This window comes from Triturus cristatus, chromosome 2_1 (assembly GCF_964204655.1).
Source record: "Triturus cristatus chromosome 2_1, aTriCri1.1, whole genome shotgun sequence".
Taxonomy (NCBI): domain Eukaryota; kingdom Metazoa; phylum Chordata; class Amphibia; order Caudata; family Salamandridae; genus Triturus; species Triturus cristatus.
In genome coordinates this window covers 762,578,166-762,603,090 of record NC_140581.1, presented here as the reverse complement: position 1 = coordinate 762,603,090, position 24,925 = coordinate 762,578,166, and the positions used below count along the sequence as shown (strand labels likewise).

Here is a 24,925-nt window from a genome sequence, read left to right as displayed (position 1 = left end):
CTACTCTGTAGGTAAGTTATGCCAGTCATGGTTGCAACATTCCACATTAGCTTCAGTTAAGCTTCATTTATCACGGTTAAATGACAAAATAGATTTAAATGATTTTATTAAGGGTCCTGCGACTGGCAGGTCCAAGAGATGGGTTTATGCTATTTACAATGAAGTTTGGAAGTTATCGCAAATTGAAGCTGCTTCTAGGCTACGTGCTATTGACCAGGCCAATATGGAGAAAGTATTGGCTGTTATAGATAATAGTATTAACACCTTGTCTTCTAGAATTTATACATTAGATAATATTGTTTCATCTGTCGTAGACATTGTGCAAGATGATATGTCTGTGTTATATCATGGTCAAAATCAGTTGCGTTCAATTATGCAGTTTGCATGGACCTTGCAAACGTTAAAAGCAGGGAAAGTCCCTTGGGATTACATGAATACGACTTCGTTATTCCTTCCTTTTAATTTGAACGATAAACAGCAGTTCATGTCCATGAAAGACGCAACTTACGCATTACTGCACATTGAAAAACTAGAACCTTTACCTTTTTCTATTGCTGAGTTGAATTCGGCTGTGTGGCTTGTACACGGATTGATCACGTTGCCTTTTTCTCGGTTTAAGTTCAGTTCGTGCATGAGGCATTATGCCATAGGCAGATATGAACAGCTTGGTAATGCCTTCCTGCACGAAGTTTGGTCACTTCCTTTCACATATAGATGCGAGAGGGATGGCAAGGAAGTTTACTTAAAAGGTGAAGAGTGCACTTCCGCTCCTGATCATTCTGTGGTTTGTAGACATATACAATTACATGGCGCTTGCAATATACACGCTCCTAATTTAGCTTGTGTCCTAAAAGGTATTCCAATGCCAGTTATAACGTCTTCATTTAAGCTGCTTGCCAACGGTAGTTATTTGCTTTTAAATAATGAAGCTTGCTGTGGGATGCTAGTGGGTATTCCTTACATAATCACCGTTTCACAAAGGGTGGTTTGCTGTAAATAACATCCTTTTCCCACCCCCGCACGGCAGGCTCGATATATCCATCTGGCCGGCGATTTCAACCTTGAACGCAGAGTTCAACAGGATGAGTAGAATAAGAGCTCTTTTGTCTCAGAAAGAAGCTTCTTTAACTTCGTCCTGTGAAACATTTCTTCTTCACATAGCAAACACACGCACTGAAGTACAAGCTCTTTTAAATACTGACCTCCCCCTACATTTTGGAACGTTGATACAGACTATCTTTAATGCTTCGTCTACGATTGGCCTTGTTCATTTTTTTAAAATTGTCGGCTCAGGCCTCGTGACATCTTTCCAAACTATTTTTGGTGTGATCCCCGCGTTTTTACATTCTATTTTTTCAAGTGTCTTCGGAGGGCTTCCCTTGCTCCTCGCTCTTGGGGCCGGGATCCTCGTGTTGATCTGCGCGTTTCGTTATGGCTGCATGCCTGGGGTTACAAGACAGAATGCTCCGCCTGCTCCATCTTCGTAGCCGGATGCTTGATTACTATGGCACTTTACCTCTGGCGACCTTAAGCGTCAAGTATGGATTGTCATTCCAGTTTCCTTATTTTACCTGTGTGCAGCCTGTCTTTCATTGCCTAGATTGTCCCTTCCAATGGGCTCTGGACTTGTGTCTGTCAAACTTGGTGTCACCTGACCCAGATTTTGATGAACTAATGTGTCCATTACTGGATCATGAGTTTGCTTGTTCTGGAATTGGGTTTATGGCTTTGGGTGCTACACAAGGAGTCCTTGGTAACTGGGATATCGGAGAGGCCGCTATTGAATTCCTTGAACGAAGTTATCGAGGATGATGACAGTTGTCCTGTTATGGTGCTGGATGCTCCGATAATTGAAGAACACGTGTGTTCCTTTCCCTTGCTAAATTGGATGGCATATACTTTTGCGGAACGCTCCAATGATTTCCTCTTGGAAGCTGTTGCAACGTACGGTGCATATACCTTGATGGATTGACTGTTTCACATAGTCAAGACAGGATGCATCCATAGATGTCAATTTTTTTATCAAAATTCTTTTAATGGTTTTTTCTCTAGGACATTGTTTTTATTTTTTACACGATTTTTTTCTTCTTCTGTTTTCTCTCGAACTTTACACTTACCTTATATGGACTTATAGTTCATGCCCTTGGTTCTGTTCTATATCACTTGAACTCTGCGTTCTTGCTAAGTGCGCCCCTAGTGGTTAGTAGTCCGATCAAAGGGGGGTGTAGTGTGGGTTAGCCACTCCCTATTTACAACACTAAGTTAGCATAACCGAGCCAACTGTTAGAAAGCCAGCTTGCCGTTTCTGCTGCTTTGCACGCGACACTGTTGTTATATGTTATTCATTTTATAAATGCTTACTCGACTTTGCCTTACAGGATAACAGTTTGTTGTTTAACATTCTTAACACTGTGCTGCGACCTTCGTCTGTACATCATGTAAAGAACAAGTCTAGGACACTAGACGGTGCAGAGTGTTGTGTTCAGATTGATCGTACCACTTTTTAGACATATCATACATGCAGCTGCCAATATCTGAAGGACAAGTGCTTTTAATATTGCAGGAGAGAATGTTTTAGATTCATTCGAACAGAAGAGCTGATGCATGAGAGTGCCTAGCTGATCCTGTGATGTGATTCTACTAAGCTGATCTATACGGTATGGGGTTCCCCCTGTTAGCCTAAGAGACCTCTTATTAGTATAATAAACCTATTAGTTACTAGAGAAAGGAGTGTGGCTGTTTACCACTGTCATTATTATTATGATTGCTCCTTTCATTGTGTATGGTATTGTAACAATGCTGATGGTTCTGATCTTAACCATTTGTCTGCTAGTGTTAGCCAAAGTACTGCATCTTAGGACACGAGGTTTATAAAATAAACTCTTTAAACTTTACCGTGTCTGTATTATTCTGTTGTGGACTGCTAAATAAGTACAAACAGGTATTTCGGATTCCCACCACTCCTGAGAAATATCTAAGTCGCATGTTCTGGGTTGTCTATACATTGGGACCGCCTAGCTAGATCTAGGCTAACGAATGGGACACTAAGCTAGTTGGATATGGGGTTCTTGGTTCTGAGGGGAGTTTCTGGTACACCACAATTCTCTGAGGTCCTGGTTTCCTGCGCATAGTTCTGTGCATAAGCAGAATCCCTGCAACAATTCCAACTGTGTATTTTGTGTGTGGAAGGAATGCCTATGTGAGGTTGCCTGCGAATTGGTATGGTACATGTTATTTGGCTATTATTTTTCCGAAGATTTATCATACAGAAGATTTAAATCTTTTGGAGACTGGACATCACTCTAAAGTGCGGAGAGCTGCAAGTGCAGGAGCAGTGATTGGTGATATCTTTGGAGCAATGATACTAAGTTTGGGTGTGGTTTTGAATGATGTGAAGATAAGAAAGTTGGCGACTGTGGTTGATGAGTTGTCAATGAATACAGCGAGGTCTTTGTTGTTGGTAGATGGAGAGATGTTGTCGATAAGAACTATGGTTTTGCAAAATTGTCTTGCTTTAGACGTGTTACTGGCAAAAGAGGGTGGAGTCTGTAAATTGTTGAAAGTTCAAGAATGTTGTACGTACATTCCAGATAACAGCAAGGATTTGGAGAAATATATTGACAACATTACCACAATTCACCAAGAGATTGCGGATTTGACTGAAGAGGGTGTGTGGGAGAAGATTGGTAAATGATTCAGTCGTGTGGGAAGTTAGTTTGCGAACTTGGGAAAGGGTTTCCTTGGATTCGTATTGAAGCCTCTTATTATTGTTGTGGTTTGTGTGATCTGCTTATGGGGTCTCATTAGAGCCTGTAAGTGGTACAGAGGAAACAAGGTTGAGAGAGCTCTTAGATCGAGTGAGAGGCGAATGGCTAGAATGCAGGACAGTCAATACCAGAATCTTAAGAGAATGGAGAGGTTCCGACAAAATAGAATGGCAACAAGCACTGTTTAGGTCGGTTCTTTCTCCAAGGGAATGAGGTTGTGATGGTGTGATGACATTTGTCATTAAAGTGGGGAACTGATAGAGCGTCGCAAGATTCTGAAATTTGTAGGGGTGCATCATATTCACCGTTAGTCAGCACCCTCATATTAATCAATGTATGTTTAGAAGTGTCATAGAAATGTATTGATGTAATCGTTTAACTTAGAGGTGATTAGAAATGTAATAATGCTTTTGTGAGGATCAACGTTGCAAGCTATTGTGAATGTATTCAACAAAACGAATAATCATTAGTTTTCTTACAATGCAATGTATTAGGCTAAACGTGTGCCATGTTAAGGTTTACGTGTAGGTCGCTTATTCATATATATGAAAATAGTGAACCAATGCTTAGAGTGGGGTTTAATAGTGTTTAATGTGTAAAGGCCTGATCACCTATATGCTAAAGAGAAGGCATGTTCATTCCTTATGTTAGCTAATGTTGTAGGCCGAAAATGATTCCCTTGGTAAAGGCTTTGGGTTGCAGGGAAATGTAAAATCTTAAAGATGTGAACTGGCTTTTCTCGTTCCCATGTTTCTGTTGCAGGTGCAAGGACATGTAGCTCGTTAGGGAGAATAGATCTTTGTTTTAGGAGTTAAGATGCTGTGGGAAGCCAACAGGGGAGTGCATTGGAATGTGAGACCGATACATTTGCTGCGCAAGGTGCCTTGGACCCAAGGTCAAGCCAACCGTCGTTGGAGGCAAGCCAACTTTGTGGAAAACTACTGAGGGAAGACCTGGCTGAGGAGGTGTGCCGAAGGGCGTGTTCGATGAGTTTGGGGTTTTGTATTAGGGACAGTGCCCCGTGGGTGGAGCAGATGAGGTTTAGATGGGAAGCTAGAAGGAGCATCTTAGAACGAGCTCTGTCTAAGTGAAGGTACTTCTTAAAGGAGTCTTTACTTCTGACACCTTTTTCCTTGATTCTATTGCCTGGGATGGGAATGTTATGTAGGGATGTAACCTTAGAGATAGAGTAGGGGCAGACTAACGTTTCTCTTTTGACTAATGATTCCCAATTTAGACATTGGCCTTACAATCGCCTTTTTGATGATTTTGGAATCTGTAATTCTTTTCGTTTTGAGTCGGATGAGAATCTTACGTAGGCTAGCTTTTGTATTAGTGCCCATTTACCTTTTGCACCTGGTTTTGAGGTATTTGTATGTTCAGTTGTTTTTGGTTGTAATAAAATCTTACAAATTTTAGATTCGGAGTCAGTGGTCCTTTCCAAATGAAGTCTAATTTTGGCAGATATATTTTGATAATTGTGTTCATCCCCTCCACGCTATCTGGCAAATAAAAAGATCCTGGCGACCGGTGAGGATTCTTGGAGATAACCAGGTAGGCAAGAATCCGGCCTCATCAGTATGGATGTAGAAAGGGCCCTATTTTACGCAAAGCGGGAGGGAATCAAGAAAAGGACAAATGCGTGTGTGACAGGATGCATTGCAGTGAAGGGAGGGAAGTGTGAGGTGCAAAGTTGGTGCAAACGAGCAGGCCAGAGTCCTTGCCCATCTTCACTAAGCCTATGAGAGTCAGGTAGGCAGTAACACAGTTGTGCTATAAAAAGGACAATGTTGTAGCTGACAGATTATGCACCTACGGAAAGAAAGAATTGTATTCATGGAAGGCCACTCGGTGGTCCACATGAGGGACTAGACCTCCATATTGACACAATCTCTACAAGTAATTTCCCCTGGACATGTTTTTATATTGAGACATTTATTCCTTTTATAACGCAATGTATAGTCCTTATCGCACTACCCCTCTTCATGCTTTTTTTCCGCTCTGTTCATACTCTCAAATACCCTTCAAATTGGCATGTTAAAGAATCTAGACCATGTCCTTGCGTGTTTCAGTGATGACAGCTGGCGACCTGGAGGCTGCGAATTTATCACAGTTAGGTAGTGCTGTTAAACCGAATTTAAAAAATATAAATTAATAAAATAAATCAAGGCTGCAGACCGTATGTGCCTCTTTAGGACAGATGGTTTATAGGAGCACTTCTAGAACATAGAGGAAATATACTTTTGTGCACAACACTTAGAAAACAAATGTCTTTGAGACAATTTATGACAAGTATTACTATAATTAAACTGAAAGGGCTCCATTTACAACCATTGAGCTGTTATTTACTCTTTTGGTACTCCTGAATCCCAGGGGTAAAACCGAAATACTCCTGGCTTAGTTCAGAAATTCATGAGTAAGCCAGGAGCAGTGCAATAGTAAGCCACACCTATTCATAAACTTTGTAACAGTCACAAGACATTTGAACATCACTGCTTTCCTGCTTTCCCTCCAATGGTAGCCCATAGAGGCTACAGCCCAACTTAAAATTGCCTGCACCACACTCAAGGCACTGCACTCCTCTTCATCCAGGAACCGCACGAAAAAAATGAAATTTTTCGGGTGCAAAACGGGGTTCAAGAACTGCTCAATCTCTTCTCCTGGAGCCCCCTCACACCTTGAAACAAGAGGGATTATTAAACCAGTTGCTCTCAGGAAGCGCCAAAAGAAATTGGAATTCCCTCCCTCCGACACGCCGTATGACCACATGCCATGTAGCCTTCAAAAAGAGCTTTCAAAGACACTTGGGTTCTATCCTTTTTTCTTCAACTCACGCTTCAATGTCTGCTTTTAATTTTTCCTCTGTGGTATCTTGAAAGTGCTTCTGCGTTGATTGTTGAGGGAACTGCACTTGTGTACAACTTCTCTCTCGCTTGCACTCGACTATCTGCTCTAATTCTTCCTAGCTTGTATCTCTGCTGCACTCCTGCTGCAATTGTTTGAAGTTGCACCGTTGTAAAGTGCTCTGATGCCTCCTGGCCATATCCGTGCTATATAAGATCAGAAAAAAAGAAATATATAAGATAAAGAGGTGATTCGTTGTTTCTGGACTTCAATACCAGTACACGATGCAACCCATGATAGTTAGACTGCTTGTGCTCTCTGGATGCCTGTGAAGTGATACAACAGTGGTCAGTGCAAGTCAGAATTGAGGTGCATTGTGTGAATGTATTTGATGTCCCAGTGATGGAATACCTATGCACTAAACAAGTAAAAAAATACTGCTAATAACAGATTCTGCTATTACCCGATTTAATGGTACTCAGTTAATCATTTTCAGAAGCATACAAGCCTGAATTGGCCTTTCTTCGATTTCAACAAATGACTCATCAGTCACAACAAATGTCGGGAGGCAGGCTAGGCCATCTTATCTGCTTGTTCATCATTGTATCTCACCGGTTGCCTGTCAGTCTTATTTCACAACTCACTGGACTGGTAATCCTCTTAAATATAACATGCATCATCCACAGCATACGCTTAGCTTTATCTCGACTATCAATACACTTTCCACTACAGACACCAGGAAAATTTACCAGCTGGCTGCCTGCCGCCGTATAGAATTAGGAAGATTTGGGTTGGGGCAGTGGCGGCAAATGACAGGTGGCAGAACCCATTGGGCGCGCGATGCCTCAGTAGTGGCACTGTCTCATAGTATGGGGCGGAGTTCGGTCTACTCAGGCTCCTGTGAATCGGGTCTCAGATGTATGTGATACAGTGTCACTATGTGGGGGTCACCAGGTGGTTGCGTCAAAAATGAGTGCTAGCATCAATGCCACCCTTAACCAGGACCACATGCAAACTGCACACCTTGCCTCTGGACCCACTAAAAGGTTCCCTTTACCAATCAATCCTAAGACACCCACTTTCCAGAGCACAGGCAGACTCAAATCAATTTCTGCCAAAAGACAGACAACAGCCAGGTGGGCAGCTGCCAGATGTGATTCTGTCACAGCAATTAAGACGCCCCCAAATTATGGCGCCATACAGTGCCGGCAATATTGCCTTCGGCTAAATATGCTACAGGTTTCACCTTCACTGTAGCTCAAAACATCCACCAGTCTGGAGTGGGGCGTTCATGTGAAGTCTGACTTTCGTTGACGCCTATGCTCTTGGAGAAGGATTTTGTGAATTTACAAAATAGGTACAATTCAGGAATTGTAGACATAAGTGTGTGATTGTCATGCTTAATTTTTTTTTTTTTTTTTTTTTTAAACTTAGTTTTTAACCTCCACCTTTACCCTCTACACACATACCCTCTACACACATTCTTTTCATCTATAGTGCTTCTACCATAAACTGCAAAGCTACTCCCAGGGGCATCCACTTGGAACGGTTCGTTTCAACCAACAGAAAGGGCGTTCTGCATTGCCTGTGTCTTGGTTATCACTTCTACCATATATTTACACTTAGAACATTTTGTTGGTTATCATTTCAAGACGGTTGATATTTGGATGGTGTTAGAGCCCTTTCCTCTTTTATAGTTTATGCTTGAAGGTTTCCCCAAGAACTCTCAAAAAATAGATTTTCAACTCCTTTAAATTATCTTAAACTTGGCAACAAACATTCCACAGTGGGTTCTGAATTGCATAGGGAATTTGTAAAGAATTGAGAAAGAGGTGCAATAGTCCACCTTATGTGCTGTCAACTCTATGACCCTTATTCCAAGGTCTCCAGTAATTGGGCTGGTAATTCTAAGCCCAGGAGTCACCTTTACTGGTCGATACAGTAACTCATTGACCACTATAAATTTGACCCTCTGAGTCCGCTTAGAAATGGAGAATAACGAGGGGGGCATGGCTTAGGCGCCTTCGGAGATGACCGCCGTTTCCGAAGGTGGCGTGAGATGACAGAACCTCTCCAGGCTGTCTCCGCTCACTTTCGGAGCGTAGAAACCGCTTCTGCTATCGTCGGAAGTGTTGCTCCATGAAACGCGCTACAGTTACCGGCGTATGGTGAGCTTCAGGATGTTTTTTCGCTTCATAACGGCTGCAATGCTCTCGCAGCCGCCATTTTGTTTTTACTTTTAAGGCGCGCCTCGCATTTCCTGCCATTCTACCTCATTAAATGACTGCCTAAACAGAATTTTACTATGCTTCCTTTGAGCTCCTTTATTGTTTTTCGCTTGGTTCTTCATATTTGAACACCACAATTGTGCTACCTTATCGGATGCAATTTATGTTCCTTGGCTTGCTATTTCTATGCTTGGACCCTGATTTGTTTGTCATAAAACCAGTCTGACAAGGCAGGGATGTTACTCTTTTGCTCCATATCGCTGCCAGCTCACTTTGGGTGACAATCTCTGGGTCAGAATTTTTTGAACCGTCACCAGCGTTTCCTCTCATATAGTGGCATTGTGTATTGTCCTGCATTTGGTAGCTTCATACAGCTATATTTTACTCTCCAGAATTTGCTGAAAATTACCTTCTTTCTGTTTAAGACCATGGCAACATCTCGGACTAATCGTAAATAAACTCCGCAGTCCAGTGGTGCATCTTTAGAGGACTTCAATCCTTTTAACATTCTACAAGAGAATGCAGACGATACCCCCAGTGACTCTAAGGCTATAAAGGGTTCCTCTCCTTCTACGACTCGACTAGGCTCCAAACAGGGGTCCAAAATACCATCTTCAGCTCCCTTCACGCCTAGAAAACAAGGAAAAACGAACCCTCCTTCTCCTACTAACCCCTCTTCGCCTCTTTCGTAGGAACTTCTTCTTGAGGAGATCCGCGCCCTCAAACCTTATATGGAAGAAACCAACACTCGTTTGCAGAGCTTGGAGGATAACTGGTCTCACACTGAGCAACGAGTTGATGTTCTGGAGAAACGAGTGGATTCTGTTCAAGAGTTCGCTGTGCAAGTTCCTCTTATTCATAAAGAAGTTGAACATCTTAAACAACAAGTTGAACATTTAGAAAATCGCAATAGGCGTAATAATTTACGCATTTATGGTCTGGCTGAAGGACTTGAAGGTTCTAACGCAATATCCTATTTTCAGTCCTTTCTTCCAACTCTCTTTGGTCTTCCAGAATCTCCACCATTAAATATCCAACGTGCACACCGTTTGGGCCAAAACCCCCGTTCTCCATCTTCCTCAACGAAACCCAGAGGAGTAATTTTGTATTTCCTAGAATATACGGATCTACTTAAAGTCTTACAGGCAGCCAAACAGAGAGGAAAGATTTCTTGGAATGGTTCCAATCTCTTTTTTGCTCAGGATTATGCCAAAATAACTGCTGACCGTCGGAAGAAGTTTTTAGATATGAGACCAGCTCTTCGCAGCTTGAACGCTCGTTATGGCTTATTTCACCCCTGTCTTTTCAACGTGATTTAAAACAACAGAACAACCAACTATGAAGACCCTGCTGTACTTCAACGATTTTTGGACTCTTGTAAAGGAGTTTCTATGGACATCTCTAAACCATAATATGTCATGAATATCCTTGTCTCAATGGTTTAATATTTGTTACGTATTTGTCCGCAAGTGTGAATTTCTTTTGTCTCAGTCATATTCGTAAGTTTTGGTGTTATTATAATTTTTCACATTAATTATTATCTTACTTTTCCCTTTTTACCAGGTTGTGGTTTCTGTGCTCCCTTATTCTCAGTGTTCTTCACTCCGCCTGGATGGTGTTCTCTGTATGCTTCGCGTCCTGCGACCTCTCGCCTGGTGTTTGGCCCTCCCCATGTGGCTACACCTACCCCGTCATTCTTGTTCTTTTGTGGTATGTCTTTCTATTATTGTATTGTTTTACCAAGTGTTAATTTTGTTTTGTCTTTTTGTTTCCTGTTATCTTCACTCTTTCCCTCTTTTTCTCCTCATTCCTCTGTTTCATCTCTATTTTCAGCTTTTCTTTTATGCTCCTCATTTATCTCATCTCTTTTCTTATCCTCATTTTTTCTTCTATCTCATGAACTTATGTATTTCTCACTGCCATCTCTTTACACTAATGATCTTTTTTCATATTTTGCTGCATTCTTCGCATTGTTTTTGCCTTTATGCGTGGCAAACTCTTTCACGAATTGTTTTGACTAATTTTATATAGGATTTAAATGTCCTTAAACATTATATCTTGGAATGTTAAAGGTTTGGGTTCTCCTATCAAATGTCAACGAGTTTGGTCACATATTGCAAATTTAAAGGGAGATATTGCTCTTCTACAGGAAATTCATATACCAGATACTGAAATAACTAAATTACGACGGAATTGGGTAGGCCATGTTTTCGCATCACCGGGCTCAGGAAAACGCAATGGCGTTGCTATTCTCTGTCAAAAACGCTTAGATGTCCAGCTCATAAGACAGGATAATGATTCTGATATTAAATGGGTTGTGATTTCCTTACTGATTAACAAGATTCCCCTCACTATTTTTAATGTTTATGCTCCAACTACGCAGGATAAATTGTTTTGGCCCCAAATTCTTTCCCTTTTAATGCAATGCACTGATGAGTATTTGATATTTGGTGGGGACTGTAATATGATTGTAGATCCCTTTATTGACAGGAACTCCAGCTCCAGATTTGTCCCTTCTTTTATACATTCTCAATTCACCTCCACTATTTCTCAAAGAGCTCTTGTAGACTCTTGGAGACTCTGTCATCCCACACTACAAGAATATACTTATTATTCACCTGCTCATTCTTCACAATCCCGAATAGATTACCTCTTTATTTCCAGGGCTCTACTTCAGCACATTTCTCATTCAGACATAGGATCTATTCTAATATCTGATCATGCCCCGGTTTCCTTAAGTTTAGATCTACTTCCTCCCATTAAAGGTACTAGACGCTGGAGATTTAATAATTCTCTTTTATTAGACCTTAAATTCACACCAGCCTCTCTCGATTTTGCCTCCTTATTTTTCGAAGAAAATGAATCCCCTCAGTTATCTCAACTTGTATGGGATTCCTTTAAACTGCCTCTAGGGATTTTATCATATCCTTTGTTGCCCAAAAGCGACGTGCAGCTTCTCTTTCATCTCAGGCACTTAATTTACAAATTAAAAAACTGGAACACCTTTATTACTTATCAAAAAGCCAGTCTACCTTAGAGGAACTTATTAGCGCCAGCTTTCTTTTAATAAACTTTCTACTGATTCTGCAAATCTATATTTACTTAAATCTAGCGCTAAATTCTATAGTGCACAAAACAAATCTGGCAATCTTCTTGCTAAATATCTCAAAATCAAAAAGGAACGTACTAAAATTGAATCTATCATATCTTCATCTAATACCGTGCTCCATAAAGACGAAGACATTCTTTTGGAATTCTCCAATTTTTATAAATCGCTATACACTCCTGAATCTCCACCCCTCTTATCTGACAATGATCAATATTTAGCTTCTATTCCTCCACCTCCTTCTTTGGATGTAGATTTCTCCTCTCTAGAGTCTGATATACACACTAAAGACATTCTCAAAGCTATTCAGTCACTTAAAAAGGGGAAAGCTCCGGGACCTGATGGTTTTACTATAGAATTTTATACCCACTTTTCCAATTTACTTATTCCCAAATTACTTAAATTATTCTTGTTTTTTATAACTTCCCGGAGGTCTGAAGGTTCATTTCAAGAGGCTTTGATTTGTCTACTTCCTAAAGAAGGTAAAGATCATTCACTATGTAAAAATTACAGACCTATTTCTTTAATCAATTTGCACTATAAAATCTTTGAGAAGATTCATGCGCTTCATCTGGATAATATTCTACCACAATTAATCGGTAAAGAACAATGTGGTTTCATTAAAGGTCGCCACCTCTCTGATAACACCCGTCTCTTTTTCAATGTACTTAGTACGTCTCATTCCCATAAATCTTCGTTAGCAGCTGTGGCTTTAGATGCTGAGAAAGCCTTTGACAGGGTTAATTGGCAGTTTATCTTTTCGACTCTTACTTGGTTTGGTTTTGGCCCTAAATTTCTTTCCTATATTTCGCTGCTTTACTCTTTTCCAAGATCATTTATTTTAGCTAATGGACTAGTTTCCTCTTCCTTCCCACTTCTCAGAGGTGTCAGGCAAGGTTGTCCTCTTTCTTTCCTTTTATTTATTTTGACTTTAGAACCCTTCTTATCTAAAATCCGGATGAACAAAAATATTACTGGTTTTCCTTATGGTGATAAACATCTAAAACTCTCGGCTTATGCCGATGACATTCTTTTATTTATATCTAATCCTCAGATCTCCTTGCCGGCTTTTCTTTCAGAAGTCTCTACTTTCTCTTCGGTTTCAGGATACAAACTCAATGTAGACACATGTGAAATTCTTCCGTTAAATAATGATTGTTTCCATGCTGATTTTGTATCTTCTTCTTTCCACTGGAGCCCTACTAAGATTAAATACTTAGGTCTGTGGTTCACTCCTTCTATTAAAGATACTGTATCACTCAATCTTAAGAACCTCCAGTCAACTTTAACCAACTCCACATCGCGATGGCACCCCTTGTTTTTATCTTGGTGGGGTAGACTAGATTCTGTAAAAATTATGTTGGTCCCTATAATTTTATTTTTCTTATCTAATCTTCCAGTCAACATTCCTAAATCCTGGTACAAAAAAATATATACTATTTTATCGCAATTTCTGTGGCAGAACAAAAAATCTAGGATGTCTTTTTCCAAACTTAAACACCTTAACACTTAGGTTGAGTTAACTTTCCCGATTTTGCATCATACCATACTTCCTTCTTTCTTAAGAATTCTTCTTCATTATTATCACAGAATGCGACTGATTTGTTATCTTTACCTTTGTTGGTAGAAATTGAATCTTACTTTATTTATCCTCTCTCATTTGATGAATTTTTATCCATATCTAATACCCCCCAAAAATGTTCTCTTCCCATTCTTAAACATACTCGTAAAATTCTTCATCCACTTATGCTAGATGGTTTAGATGACCGAAACCGTTTCTTGCAATCTCTGATTTGGTATAACAATCACATTAACGTTAAAAATCGGACTCTTTTTTGGAAAGACTGGTTCAATCTTGGTCTTAAATGGACTCATCATCTTTTTCTAGGTGATACCTGTATACCCTTCTCTATATTGCAAACGCGTTATTCCCTTCCTTCTTCCTATCATTCTAAATATATATTTTTGACCCTAGCTGCTCAAAGTTCTTATGATAAACTCATGACTTCTTCCGCACAGATCAATCCTTCTCCGGTTCAAATTTCGTTCTTAAAATTGAACACTTCAGCTCCTCAAATTTACAATAAATTGAGACACATTGGTCATACTCGGGATAAATCTGCAGTAGAATCTAGTTGGGAATCTGATTTAAACACTTCCTTTTCCACTTCAGTATGGGATAAAATTTGGACTAAACTAAGGAAATCTTCTAGGGCAGCAAATACTACACAAACACTATTTTTCATATATCATAGACTTTTAATTACTCCAGCCAAATTGCATCAGATTAACCCTCTCACTCCCTCTACCAGTTGGTCCTGTCCAGCCCCTGTTGCAGATCTTAAACATATGTTATTTACATGTCCAGTTATTCATCAATTTTGGACTAGGGTTTGGCAGCAAGTTAACTAAATATTTCACACACATATCCCTTTTCTCATATTTTTCTAGGTAGTGTTGCAGAAATGTGGTCCTCTTCCACCTCCCTTAATACCCTCATCATTGACTTACTTATAGCTGTTGCTTTTCAGCAAATTACTAAATCGTGGAAAAATGCTTCAAAAGTTTCTTTTCAGGCCTGGTGGTATGGTGTTTGTTATAACCACAGATTAGATAGAGCTTATGTTCACCCGATTGCACTGGCCATTAAACATGACTTATTATGGATACCCGTTACCAATTTTCTAGATATGTCTGCTCAATCATTACCGTCACATATTCCAGCCATAGAAGAAGTTTCCAAACCTCCTTAAATTAAGGTTAATTAAATATTATTATATTCTGTTCTCATTCTCAATATATAATTAAGTTTGTAGTAGTGAGATAAATATGATATACATGTTATATTTTTGAATAATATTTTCAGTTGTATTAATATAGGATATATATATTTTTCTGCTTTCCCTTCCCCCCCCTCCCTTTCTTCTCTCCCTCCTATTTCTTCTTTCTTTATTGTATGCAACATATTTTCCATTTTTATTATTACTATATACTGTATTGTATTACTGTTTTATCTTACTTACATCCAATAAACTTTCTTTTAAACTTAAAAAAAAAAAAAGAAATGGAGAATAACTGGGGCGGGGGGGGGGGGGGGGTCAGATTTACCATGGCCGATTTTCCAGTTTGACCATATTCTCTGCTTCATTTTAACCTGACGATTTCATCAGTGTCCTTATGGGACACCATCAAAACTTAACTGTTTACCAGGTTACTCGTAATCCCAATGGGCGCTGTATCTCCGGGTCCAGACCCGGAGATTACCATTAACCCTTAATGATAAAGTATGATTGCGATCTGCATATGCCTTTAAATACATTGAAAGTTGTATCAACAAGAAGTCTTTGCACTAAAATTTGGGACCAACTATGAAATAATTCCTCCGAATATGAAGTTTTAAAATGAAAGAGCCTGTAGTTTACATGAAGTTCTGTACTTGAAGAAAAAAAAAAAAGTCTTCTAGGTCACATTCATTTGTACCTAAAGTAATGCGCTACCAAAGCGTTTGTAACTGTTGCAAGGTATACACAAGAAGAGCTTCTGGTGTATTGCTGGACATATACTTTCCTAAAAATACCCTATTTTAAGTTGCACTACCTCGTTTATTACCTAACCATTCCTCCCATTGAATAGGATTATTTTCCTTTCCATCTGTGAGTTTGTTAGTTTTTCTTATTTCTAATGAGTCGCTGCTGGAGACACGTTCACAGCTAAAACGTTGTTTTCACTTACTTACAAAACGATGAGCTTACTATGTTACAGTCATTCGTACAGTACTTTTTAAATGGACAGTGCTGTAATGCAATGAATAATAAAGCGCCTCGTCAAAAATAGAGAAGAAAACAAGCATTGGTAACACAATAGAGCTGTCTTTGTAGTAGTGAGAGCTGTCTTTGTAGTAGTGAAAGTGCTTTTGACTTGATCCATCAGCGTGTTGGGGATTCTATGGGTGAGCGAGTCCATTAATGTAGGTTGAATGGGTGGGGAGCAAGAACTGGGTGGGGAGCAAAAACTGCTGAGAATAGAACAGAGATGGGACATGTAGAGCAGGGACTGCTGCGAGGAGACAGAGAGCAGATGGCAACAAGGAGAGCAAGAACTGCTGAAAGAGCAGAAGGGGAAAACTGGAAGAGCACGAGCTGCTGAGAAGAGAGAGAGAGAGAGAGAGAGAGAGAGAGAGAGAGAGAGAGAGGAGGGGGAATCAAGAGAAGCAAGGACTGTTCATAAGAAACAAAATAGGTAAGAGTCTGCTATCTGACGGCAGAGGAGGAAAATAAAGGGAACTGTGCAAAGACAGGTGGTTAGAAGAATAAACAAAGAAGAAACTGTTAAGAGGGAGGACTAAGGAGCAAGAGTGGAAGCAAGCCAGAAGCATGGAGGAGGATGAAAACATGGAGCAGGTGCTGCTGAGAGTAAGAGAGGGAAAGCAGAAAGGAGAAACTGGTCGGAAGACATGTTGGAGAGAAAAAAAACAGGGAAATAAGGACCTGCTGGGATGAAGTGGAAGAGGGAATCAGGGTCTGAGAAGGCTGAAGGAGAATGAAAATGTGGAGCAGGAAATGCTGAAAACATCAGTGATACCCAAATAGAACAAGAGGCCAGTGTTTAATTTGTAAAAGAATGAGTGTGGCTTCCCAAAGCACTGCTCAGAAGTCTGCTGCTGATGCAATTAAATGGTGGTGCACTGAATACCAAGGCAGGGTAGTCTTTATTCCACTGCGTGCCTCTTTAATCCACTGACAGGCACTCCCTGCCACTGTATATCTTCTTGCAGGTTCCTACTTTCTCCCTTTGTGAGGAGTTTTCCTTCATTCTCTTCCTCCGCCTTTCCATTTGGTTTGTTTTTCTCTTTTCCTTTCTGTAAATCTCTGATGCAGAAAAATAAGTGCCGTTGCACACAAATGAGTGTCGACGGACTCCACAGGCAACCACCAGCTCAAATTAAACACTACCAAGAACTGCTGAGAACAGAGAGGGGTGTGGGTGAGAGCAGGAATAACAAATGAGTGAGGTAGAAAAACAAGGAAAAGAGGAACTAGTGAGACTTGTGGGCAGGGAGAGTAAGAACTGGAGAAGAAAGTGCAAAGGGGAAATAGAAAGAACAGGAACTGCTCAGAAGAGTGAGGATAAACTGAGACAATGGGAGCTGCTGAAAAAAAGAGCAAAGCAAAACGACCAGAAACTGCAGAGATGAAGAGGACAGAGGGAGAAAGCAATGCTTAATTGCTGAGGTCAGAGGAGCGAAAGGGGTATGCAGGAGCTACTCAGATGAAAAGATAGGTAGATAGAACTGGAACTCCTAAAACCAGAGGGGAAATTAGAAAAAGTGGGTTCTGCTGAGACGAGGGTTAGGAAAAGACAACGCATGATGAGCAGAAAGTGCTGAGAGACAAACACACCAGATAGTAATTATCTATAAAAAGGTAGGCACAGAACTGTATAATTAGGACTAGGCCATACAAATTAAGAGTAGGAAGTGACTTTTGAGCCGTGGTCTCTGATGTTTCTGGATGAATGGTATCATGTAAAAGATATAGCGATTCAGAGGAAGGTATTTTAGCATCATTGGCACGAATACTTGTTCGTTTCATGCTGGACAACAGGTGGACATGCTTTCGGCTGAAACCAGCAGTGTTTGTTTCAGTCTGTCAAAGAAGCTACAAAATAGAACAATAACAGACCACAAAAATACAATATAGCACAAACACAACAGATCAAGATAAAACAAACAAAACACAAAAACAATGCATCACTATAACGGTATTGTTGTGCTTTATTTTTGTGCTGTGTTGTTTTTATTGGAGCATTGTGCTGTACTGTAGTGTTACGATTGTGTTGCCGCCTTGTCTTTTATGGTGTCATTTTATTGTGTTGCCATTTTATGGTATGTTGGTTTGGTACAATGTTTCGGGTTTGTTGTTGGACTGCTTTAATTTGTTGGTAAATGTTCTATTTGTTGTTACGTTTTGTTATTTGCTGGTCTGTGTTGTGTATTGCTTTGCAGTTGTGCTATGCATCTGAAACCTGATGTTATTTTCTGCTATTGTGTACCACAACTGTAATCCATCCACCTAAACATGTGCTAACCTTCTTTGTACACAATATCACAGCCAACAACCTGCTTGTATTAACATCCACCAAATATTCTTTTGCGATCCGGTCCAATGTGTTTTTTCTTGCAGGAAGTGAGATGGAAATGCTAGCCATAACTTCAGTGAAAAATAGCTTTACATTTTTGGTGCTGCTCTCTGCCTCAAACACTGTAAACACAGAAGAGGTGTCAACTTGAATTGAAGCATTTTACTTCTTTGTTCCTAGGCAGGGAGTGCAACCAGTTTTCCAAATAACCTTCGTATAAAGCCTGAGAGCCAAAAAGGACAGTCCCATCTTTGTAGATTTCGCCTGGGGGAAATCTATTGTTTTTAATATAAACTTAAAATGGACTTAACAGTCCACCTCCTCTCTTTCCTGATTTCTCATTGATTCCTATGCGTGCCACTTAACTCTCCTTTATTTCTATTGGCTGTAGCATATTTTCCTGCATTTACCAATGCTCATTCCTCGTCTGCTTCTCTTATCAGTTTCCTGCTGCCGAAATACTGTTAACATCTGCTTTAGTGGAACTATATTTTCATGAAGTTTCGCCTTTTACTATTGCCGCATATTTATATAACAATTTATCATCAGGAGAAATTAAGCGAATTTGTATAGAATCACAGGATGTTGCGCTGCGCCGAGATTCAAACCGGGATCCCCTGCTCTCCAGTCAGCAGCTCTGGCTGCTGCACCACATCCTTTCCACTCCCGTGTTATCTGTCAGGGAGCTATTTCCGAGCAATGATTGATGAAAACAGCTCTTCATTCATCACATAGGCGAATCCGATGCATTACCAATGCTTGTTAAGTGTGCAGCCTCTGCCACACGTGCAGAGATTCAGCAGTCGTAAAGTTACTACCCATAAATAACTTGGTGAATAGGAAAAAGTAATAAAAACTTTCTGAATTATGATCATAGTTTGTGAAAACAAAAACATAAGAAAACTTACAAAGAAGTGCAAGTTTACCTTTGTGAATCAGTTCCAATGATACTAGGGCCAAATGTAGACACTGCAAGAGTTTAATAACACCCAGTGCAGGGTAAAAACAATTATAAGGGCAGTGTACATGCTGTGACACTGATTAGAGGCTGCTAGTGAGATGTCACGTAAATAGTAAGTAAAATCATATTTTTAAATGTTTGCTGCAGTCTGCCTTTAGAGTCAGTAGAGTTGACAAACTTTATTAAAATAGCAGATAGTGGTATATTTTGTGGCTGGAGAATCTCTCATTAAAAATCAGAGCTAGGAGCAGCTCTGAACATCAATTTTGCTGCGCATTTAGAATAATTATTCAAACAACTACAAATGTACTGCATTTCTTAGTCTATATATTTGTTAAGCCTCCTTCTAGTTTCATACCACGACGAACGCCCACAATTCTAAGAGTTAATATTACTAGTCAACTATTGTTTCAGGTACATATAAAAACCATTCAGCGAGCGCATTAAAAACTTTCCAGAAGTTAAACAGTAAGGCACATCATTCGGGTTTCAACCCGTGGCTACTATACCTTGACTAGTCCATAGAAGCGCCTTGGTGGGTCTGGCGTAAATTTACCAGATAATCGTTATTTCTCGTTCTTCCTTCTCATCAAGACTAAACATTAGATTCGCAAACGTCAACGCCAGCAGCTGTGTCGTCTTCTGGAGGCGCAGACCTTCAGCTTAAGCAAGTTGGCAGCTTGCTCCATGCGGCAGGGGACCCGAGTTGACCCGGGAGCAGCAGGTTGCAGCCATGGCGCGGTAACTTGTGCCCCCGCCACTCCTCGGTGGCTTCTGCTGAGCTCCGAACCCGGGTGCCTGCAGATTCTTAGCAGTCCAGCCTGGAATCATCTTCCCAGAGACATTGCCATTCAAAGGCTGTCGGACCTGTTGCCGTCAACTCTGTGCCTCGTGCGAATCCGATCACAGCTGGGCGATGAGCGATGTTTCCCTCCGCCTGAATGCGCGCGCTGTCAGTTATCTGCTCTTTGATGCCAATTAGTGCACCTTTTACAAAGCAGCCTCCACATTGATTACTCTCTGTGACCTTCAGGCAAACCTGACTAATTGGAAAGCTTCTGGAGGGCAGTGTGGAAAGGTAGCCGAGGGAGACGCTGATGAAGGAAAACCGGCCGACTTTCCAGTTCAACGAACACCCACCCACCTCCCAGAGTGTTTTCTTGACTAACAGGTGTGTAAAACCAAGGGTCAATCAATCAAAATTGGATTGCAGGAAACTCCACGTAAATAGCTGGTTCTTAATTACGCAGGAAAGAAAAATCACGTCACTGCTCAAGCTATGAAAGCGTTTAATGAACAAGTCGACCAAATAGGTTGAGGTAAGTCGACTCGAAAAACCAATAATTGTCACTTTATTGTTACAGACGAACCCCCTTTTACTGACGGTATTCTAGTCTTGCAATAAAACAAAGGAGGTATAGTCATCACGGTGTTAACTCGCACAATGCCTTGGAGAGTTGCAGTGAATCAGGATGATGCAAAAACAATCCCTTCCGGAGTAACAACTAAGGAGTAAATAGAAAAGTTGCATAAAATAACACCGACAAGGAGAATGTGTGAGGAGGTCAAGACTGTTTATCTTTCAGAAGAGAAACTTCATAAGTTGTAGTTGATGCATAATCGAATACTATATACATCTGCTCTGTACATCAGACTCAAAATAGTCTGACAGCTGTCACACAGATATAACAGGTGGAAAATTCAAAGCTCCTAATGCAGCATTCCGATTCGCGCGACCCCGTAACCCTACAGACTTTGATCTACAATTTCCCTCGAAGAGCAGCGGGTACCAATATGCATAAGCGACAGGCACTCCTTTGCTTCAATAACTTAAGGAAAAGCAGTGGAGTAGCAAGGTCAGGTGGTACCCGGTGCGGAAAATGTCTTGTCACCTCTGGCTTGATAAAATGGCAAAAATATGTTTAAAACACATATTTTTGCCATTTCTTCACCCCCTTCAGTGATGACACCCAGGGCGGCCCGCACCCACTTCCTTCGCCACAAGCTCGACGTGAAAATTCATAAGTACAGTGGCCCAAGAAAGAACTTTTCATTGATCACCTCCTAAATCAAGCAGCAGGATGATGATGATGATGAAGCGACATGTAACACGCACAGCTACTCCAAGGAGTGTCCAGGCTCCAAGCACAGGTCAAAGGTAAAAGTAAATCCGGTTGTTTTAATCCTGGACAAAAAGTCTGATTTTCAGACTTTTTTTTAAACATTGTCACGCTGCTTACCGCGTGGAGCTCAAGAGGGAGCGTGTTCCAAGCTGTTGGTCCAAGATGGGTGAGAGACCTGCCTCTTGCTCTAGCACGCCGAATTCTGGCCGTCTCTGCTAAAAGTTTATTTGCTGACCTCGGGTTTCTTGATGGAACATGGAAACCAAACCTAGTTCTGAGGTAGACTGCACAGGTCTGATACTGAGCCCCATGAACTAACACCAGAGCCTTAAACAGCATTCTTCTCTTGATAGGAAGCCAGTGATGAGCACTCAGATGAGGGGGCATGTGCGTTCAATATCAAAAGAAAGTGAGCATTTTGGACCACCTGAAGCTTCTCCAGCAGATATTCCGGCAGACCAAGTAGTATCTGCTGGAGAAGCTTCAAGAGTGCTATTTGCACTTTTAAGTGCTCATGTGTGTTACCCCAGCCTTCTCAGGCCGGCCAAACACACATTCACACTTAGGTTCTCCAGCCCCGCTGTATTGAACAGCGGGGCTGGAGAAACAGCACAGACTCCCTGGTCTGGTGGAGCGTCTTTTCAGCCCGCTCAGGCAAGTCCCCGCGCTGCTTTCACAGAATGAGAGCAGCGCAGGGATTGCACAGGGAGTCCAATGCTGTTTAAGTGCCTGCTGGGACCAGGATGGCCGAGGTGCAACGTGGGAGGCGGCCGGCAGCTCCAGGTACGTTAAAAAAAATGTTAATAGACCCCCCTGCGTGCTCCCCTTCCTGCGCTGCCCTCCACCCCCTCCACCCACCCCACCACCTCTTCATTGTGTAGGCCTCCACTGAGCACTTCACACATATTTATAGCAGGAAAAAGCAATGATGAGCAGGTGGTACATCAACTGATCGTGCAGGTTGAGGTCGGTATGCAATACAAGGGAGCGTGAGAAGGAAGGAGCGTTTAGGCCAGGTGTCATTCGAAGAGAAGAGCTTTGAAGTCTTTTTTGAAGATGATATGACATGTAGTCAGGTGGAGGATGAACAGGAGGGAGTTCAAGATTGTTGTGATGCTTCTGGAGAATGATTGGTTCATGTATCGCTCATGCTTGAAGGTGGGAGGTTTGAGGAGGAGCAGTTGAGCATTTTTTGAATCACGGCCCGCACCTGAGATTTTCAGTTTCTCTGAGCCGTACCAGGGTACAGAGGAGTGCAGAGCTTTATGAGTGTGCAGGCAGTTTGAAATTGAGCTCTCACCTCTATGGGAAGTCAATGAAGTGAGCATAGAATAGGAGAGATGAAATCGAATTTCTTGAGTCTTAGGAACTGTCACAAAGTGGGGTGCCACATGTAGGACTGCTCTCAGTCGACCTAAGTGGACTTTGGGAATGTCAGAAAGGAGTGCAATTTCATAGTCGAGCCTAGAGAGCACAAGCGCCTGAACCACAGATTTAAGGTATTGTGGTGGATGAGGTTCCTGATTCCCCAAAGCAGCCTTAGCTGGAACCGGGCACTCTTAGCCAGGGAGGAGATATGGCTCTGGGGGTTAAGAAATCTGTTGAGGGTAAAACCATGGGATTTGGCTTTCTGAAGGATGGAGGTGAGGCCTTTAATGTCCAGGAAGAGATCCATCCAGTCTTGGATCAAAGAGTTGGCTTTCTTTGGAGAGATGAGAAAGAATTCTGTTTTCGCTGGATTTAGTTTGCCGTTGGTTGTTTGCCAACCAAGCTTGAATTCTATTCAGGGAGTTGGATAGGTGAGTGAAGTCTTCCAGGCGTGAGATATCCTGGTATATTTGGATGTCATCGGCATATAGGTAGAAGAGAAGTGTGCAGAGGGGTTCAAGGTAGAGATTGAAAAGTTGTTGGGGAAAGATTCAAATTTGGGGGGACCCCTTGTCGCAGGCTGACTGGATCTGAGACGGCATTGAAATGTGTTGGGGAAAGAATTGAACCTTGGGGGTCCCATTGTAGAAGGCTGACTCGATCAGAGACTGCATTCCCAATTTTTACATTTTGGGAGCAGTTTGGTAGGTATGAGGTGAACCACATAAGGACAACACCAGCAATACCCATTCAGTGCTTCAGGGTGTCTAACAAAGCAGAGAGGTTGAGGAGAACAAGTAGACAGAAGTTACCAGAGTCAAGGATATGGAGGACTTCGTCCACAATCTACAGAATTGCAGTCTCACTGCTGTGGCCTTGACGGAATCCGAACTGAAGGGAGTCAAGGAGGTTGTTGTGCTTGATGTGGGATGACAGTTTGGAGGCTACACAACTTTCAACCACCTTGCCTAGGAGAGGCAGAGTGGATACTGGGCCGAAGTTGTTATGATTTGGCTTCAACTGCAAATGTAAAATGTAATTGTGTCATCAAATCCTTACCTAGGGAATTGTGTTGTTTAAAAGGATCCAATGCTTCAGCAGACTCTCTTTATCTTTAAAGCTGAAGTCAAAGTCTGCACAAGGGTGTGATCCTCCAACAAGCGTTGCCTCTTTGTGCTATTTCTCTTGGTTAGTGTTTGACCTGGCCCTCTCTGCAGCGTCACACCCAAAATGTAGCCTTTATTCAGATCAGATCAGATCAGAATAAACTTTATTCGATTTTAGTCATTTAAAATCATAAAAGTAACAGTTAAAACATTTCATACAGATAGTAATCAAAATACATTATACTATATCAAATAACACCTATTCCATACATGTGAATTTCTATCAATTACTTTTGACTGAATAACTAGTAGTTCGCCAGAAAGTAATACAGTATTAATATACTTTTTCACAGTAAATATTAACCAATTATACTTTTCCTTAATCACAGTATATTCTTCAAAAAACCAGTCATAACACCCACACAGTAAGCATTTCCCAATAATTGTAAATATAAAAAGGCCGGACGACATTGCCTTCAGCCCCCTTGCTTCAACAATGGCAGAATCCATCTTGCTCTCTCTCTTGAATAAAATTTACAAAATAAGGTCACATGAATTGTTGATTGTGGTGACATACTGTCACAAGGGCAGTGACAAAGATCTCTAGACCAATCATTTAGCACTGGATAGCTAACCAGACGGTGGAAGCTGCCAAACCTAAACCATGTTAGTACATATCTATCGTACCCCCCCATTGCGCCATACCAACTATGGTTGAATCTGATAGGTTACCAGCATCAATTGGTGCTGGGCCACAGTACGTTTATTCATTTCCAGGGCAGCTCTAAGAGACTCTAAATGTGCCATACAAATTATTTTGAATGCCTTCCTAGAGATAGAACTCATTTTCTCTGGGGAAGTATAAAACTCTAAACGGTCAAGATTCGGCAAGAATTTTTTACCATAGTTTAGCCAGGCGATCTTGTTTACATGATCCAGACTCATAGAGTCCTTAATAATTTCTCTATTTAGTCCTGTACTGCTGGAGGTCCATACTCGATGCCACAGTAATAATGGCTGTACTTTAATAATATCAGAAATATAAGAAATCCCCAACTCGCAATGACAATTAAAAACTGAGGCACTTGAAGGCACTGCTAAAATGAACCTTAAAAATGAATTTTCCATTGTTGGATTGGAGATACATCATAAAAACCCCATACTCCCGCCCCAAACGTTGCAATAATTATACACTAAGCCTGATAAATTTAAAGAAGAATCCCTGGGGGCCTTTTGCCCAATTTTTTTGCAAAGTTAATCACAGCCGCGATTGACCTCATAAAA

General features: G+C 41.1%; 1 protein-coding gene across 1 annotated transcript in view; it reads right to left on the bottom strand.

Annotated features, from left to right (window-relative positions):
- The window catches only part of CTXN3 (cortexin 3), a 96,424-nt gene extending 76,210 nt beyond the window's left edge, over positions 1–20,214 (bottom strand). Inside the window, exon 1 of the mRNA XM_085632708.1 lies at positions 19,554–20,214. The gene's annotated coding sequence lies outside the window, so the exon portion shown is untranslated. The remainder of the gene's footprint in view (positions 1–19,553) is intronic.
- Positions 20,215–24,925: the final 4,711 nt, after the last annotated feature.